The sequence below is a fragment of the Myotis lucifugus genome, unplaced genomic scaffold (assembly GCF_000147115.1).
Source record: "Myotis lucifugus unplaced genomic scaffold, Myoluc2.0 scaffold_171, whole genome shotgun sequence".
Taxonomy (NCBI): domain Eukaryota; kingdom Metazoa; phylum Chordata; class Mammalia; order Chiroptera; family Vespertilionidae; genus Myotis; species Myotis lucifugus.
The window spans coordinates 1,090,776-1,095,629 of NW_005871219.1; the positions used below are offsets into that span (position 1 = coordinate 1,090,776).

The following is a 4,854-nucleotide window of genomic DNA, read 5'->3' on the forward strand; positions in this document are numbered from 1 at the left end:
AACTGCATTCTAGAATCATAAAGTTGGAAAAATAACAGTAATCCTGAGCCTAATAAAAGGTACTGGTAATCTTGAGTATTTTATTAATTAATTAAGAGTATGTGTTCACATGAGAACAGCCTTTTTAGAAACTATCCTGTGACATTTTTTTTCTTCAATACAATACTGTTAAGTTTATATGAAAAACTAGAGGCCCAGTGCATGAAATTTGTGCATGGGTAGGGTCCCTAGTGGCTACTGGTTGCTGACCAGGGTCTCCCTTTCCTGGCTGCCGGCCGAACTCCTGAGGGGGCACTTTGCATATTTGGCTTTTATATATATAGACTAGAGGCCCATTGCATGAAGAGATTCATGCAATAGGCCTTCACATTCACTCACCACTCAACTGACTCACCTAGAGCAACTTCCAGTTCTGCAGGCTCCTACATGGTAAGCGCCCTACACAGGTGTGCAATTTTTATATTTAGATATTTTTAAATACACGAATACTTGCATTGTGTTACAATTGCCTATAGTATTCAGTACAGTAACCTGCTGGAATGTAGCCTGCGAGCTGTAGGCTACACCACATAGCCCAGGTGTATAACCCATCTAGGTTTGTGTAAGTGCAAGCTCTGATGTTTGCACAATGACAAAATTGCCTAGTGAAGCATTTCTCGTAACATATCCTTGTCATTAAGCAACACGTGACTGTAATTTTAGTGTTCTAGTGTTCTAATGTTCTTATATTTGTTTTCTTCATTGTTATATTCTACACATTTCTTTTAAATATGTTAAAGCCCATTTCTCTATCCAGAACTACATCTTATTTACTCTGGAATCCCACCACTTATCCCATTTGAGATTTTGGTTTTCACTGTGAATTTGCCTTCAGAAAATCGTGTTAAGAAATGTTTTCTTGAAATGTGGAGAATATCACATGGAGGGTCACAGAAGCCCTAGTCCCTTTAACAGTACATTCTAGATGTTCAACATGACATACTGCAAATAAGGGGAACTTGTAGTAGAAGAGGTGCATGTAGTGAGCCTGTTCCTGAACTCACCCGTTATTTCTTTTTTGTTCTTTTTTAAATTTATATTTATTGTTGAAAGTATTTCAGATATCCCCCTTCCCCCTCCCATCGACCCTTTCCACCCTATTCCCACCCATTATTTCTTTATAGTCTACCTTTTCTCTAGTCATCCATTGTTCCTGCTTTGCCTTTACACTTACTTCTACTTTTTAAAATATTTTATTGCCTATTTATATTACTAGTTTTGAGATAGTATGTGTTCTTTTAGCCTTAGTGTCTGGTCTCCCAGCCAGCACTGCATCCTTGGTTCCACGTGGTGGTGGTGGTGGTGGTGATAGTGATGATGATGATGATATCTGACATTTATTTAGTACCTGGTACTCTTCTAAGTGATTCACCGACATTAACTCATTTAATACTCACAATCTAAGAGTTAGATACTTGTGAGGTAGAGACCATTATTGTCCCCATTTTACAGATCAAGCAGGGCCCAGAACAGTTCAGTAATTTACCCAATGTTTGTTCTACAGCAAGCATGTCAAACTTGTGGCCTGCGGGCTGCATGTGGCCCACAATGAATATTTTTGCTGCCCAGCCAATATAACGGTATGTACGAAACATTTTAATAAAAGTTTTGTAACTTAATTTTTACAATATCCTGTTATACATAGTTTCTAATAACGAACTACAACGTTCACTAATGACTGATTACTATAATCATGTTGCATTCATTTCCCGTATGCGCCTTACACACAGGCGTACCATTTCTCTCCACTAATACCAGCAGCGAATATTTTAGCAGCTGATTGCCACGTCATTAGTCTTGGACTGACTTGTTTGGTGTGTGCAACAGGAAATATTTCGCTTTCAGAGAACAAGAAAAATAGGTTTATTTGTGTTATGCTTATTAATTTGTGCAGTTATTCAGTATCTGGTAAGATAATATTCAAGAAAAAATATTAATTTTTATTAAAATGTTCTATTATTTTATGTTAACAGTTACTCATTTATTTCAGCCCTTTGTATTCAGCATGTCTCTATCAAAATAAACCTACGTTTCTATGAAATTTGAAGCTTTTTTTTTTGTAGCGGCCCACATAAACTTAAACCTTGTTTATTTGGCCCAGGTTAGCCCTTGAGTTTGACATGCTTGTTCTACAGCTTATGTGTGGCAGAACTCATAAGGCAGGCTAGGTCCAAAGCCCTCCACAGCCTCTCTTCTCATGTGATTCTATGTGTCCCAAAACAGTATATTTTTAAGCATAAAGAGGTTTATGGTGCAGTTTGCCACTCATTAAATGTTTGGAAGCTAGCATAGTCTAAATGAGTTAACTTCTAAATTATAAAATGCATTTTAAAATAAATCACCTTTCTTTTTTCAAATGGCAAAACATGGATTAAGGTATGAAAATGTTGGTAAGTAAGAATACATTAAATCTGTTTAAGAAAGAAAGACAAATATCACATGATCTCACTCATACTTGGAATCTAAAGAACAAAATAAACTGATTAACAAAATCGATCCAGGGACATAGAAGCATGGGACAGACTGAGGAATCTCAAAGGGAGTGGGGTGGGGGGGAGATTAACTGAAGAACTTATATGCATGTATGTATAACCCATGGACACAGACAATAGTGTGGTGAAGGTGGGATGGGCTAGAAGGGGTAAATGGGGAAAAATGGGACATCTTTGATACTTTCAACAATAAAGATAATAAATTTAAAAAATAAATAAGTAAATTGGTAAGAGGCCCCGGCCTGCCAGACACCTACGCTGTCCTTCGGCAGCCCACCCACCTCTGCCAGCATGTTGGGCGCCACAGCGGACACCTGCCTGCCATCCAGGTGTCCTGGGCCATGTGGCCAGACAGCGGCAATGTGGCCAGGAACGTCCACAGAGGAACCATCCTGAAGATGTTCGAGGAGGCCAGGCCCATCATCAGCACCTGGCACCCTAGGAGCCAGAACCAGGAGTGCTGCTGGCTGCCCTGGCCCAGGTCCCGCCCATGGGCTTCCTGTCGCTCCTGTGCACTGGCGAGGTGGCGCCTGTCAGCTCTGAAATCACCTGCACCTCCAAGCACTCCTGGAAGTACAGGTCAACGTGATGTCCAGAAGCATTATCACAGGTACTAAAAACCGACCTCCAGGGTCACCCTTGGTATGTGCCCCTATTGCTGAGAAGTGTGCAAGAGTTGTGTACTCCCTCCAGGAGAAGGAGGAGGAGGGCCGCAAGCTGTAGGAGGCGCAGAAACGGGAGCACATGGAGACTCAGTGGAGCAACCAGGACATCCAACCGGCCCCAAACCCAGAGCTGAATACGGTCTGCTATAGCCAGTCTAGATTGATCCACTTGGTGGGGCCTGCGGACTGTAAGCTGCATGGCTTTGTGTGTGGAGGTGTCATCATGAAGCTCATGGAGGATGTATGGGAATCGTGGCTTCACCTCACTGCAGGACCAGCGTGGTCACGGCTTCTGTGGACGCCAGTAACTTTCACAAGATCAGGAAAGGGTATGTCATCACCATCTTTGGGCACATGAACTTCAGGAGCAATAATACATCCATAGAAACCTATGTTCTTTTGGGCACTGAGCCTGTGGTGGACAACTTGGAGAAGCGCTACCGGCTAGCGAGTGCCTTCTTCACCAAGTGTCCCTAAGCTACGAGGGCAAGTTGCTGCCTGTGCCCCAGCTTCTGCCCAGGACCTAGGACTAGAAGGGCTTTGAGGAAGGCAAAGGTAGGTATCTGTCGATGAAGATGAACCGACTGGGCCAAGCTGAGTCTCAGCTCTAGACGCTCCTCCTCCTGCTGCTGCTGGACCCAGAGCAGCCCAATGTCTAATCACTGAAGAAGTTACCCTCTTGGCCCACAACTGAATTCATGCTGAGAGTGTGTGCATTATCTGTCTATCACTATTAACATGCACTCTCCTGAAAACCTGTTCACCAAAGCTTTATTTATGTCATTCCACACAGTATTGTCCTGGACACCTGGAGGCATTCCCTGGAGCCCTGAGGAATATTCCACATACACTGTATGATATCTAAAGACTCCGGTATCACTAATAAAGCTGCTGCTTGGCTGGCGGGGGGAGGCGGGGGGGCAGAGGGGGAAGAATTGGTAAGAATGCTGTGTAATTAGTTTCTCAGTCAATTGAAAAGAATCGTTTCATAATTACTTTAAAAATTTATAAGCTGACCATGCATTCAGACACTTTTTTATTTCCACTACAGGTTTAGCAATTTTCTTATGTAATTATAAAAAAGATGCATTATAACTCAATTCCGAAATCTTAAAAATATACACCTTATACCTAGACCACATTATATACATCATCCAGGACACTTCATGATAAAAAAGGATTCTATTATCATTTACCATAGAAAACAGGTGTACATTGGGCCAGTCTCGACCTGTCACTGTAATTGAAGGAAACACTACTGGTTGTTACTCCAACATGTCCTCTCCACTAACAGAACACTGATGTTGTTCAGAGATAACTTATTACTCCACATAGCATATGCTTCATGGGAAACTGACCCTATCCTTAGCTCCCACTGGTGGATACTGACTAGTTTAGGCCAATTATGATAATTCCATTCCCTTGCCAGAACTTGTTTATTTATATTCTATTAAATTAATAAATATTAAATAATGTTAAATAAATTCATTAAACATATAAATAAATTTGGTATTTGATTAATTATTTATAATACCTGGAGCCCTTCTTACCACTTGAGCAAGTGAGATAGTAACTTTTTTTCTACTTAATCCTTTTTTATTTAAATTATTTTGTTACTTCGGGCTATAAATATGCTAATATACTCATTTTAATCATTA

The 4,854-nt window shown here is 40.9% G+C and overlaps 1 pseudogene; it reads left to right on the forward strand.

The window, feature by feature from the left end:
- Positions 1–2,822: 2,822 nt before the first annotated feature.
- On the forward strand, positions 2,823–3,807 carry LOC102427450 (annotated as a pseudogene).
- Positions 3,808–4,854: the final 1,047 nt, after the last annotated feature.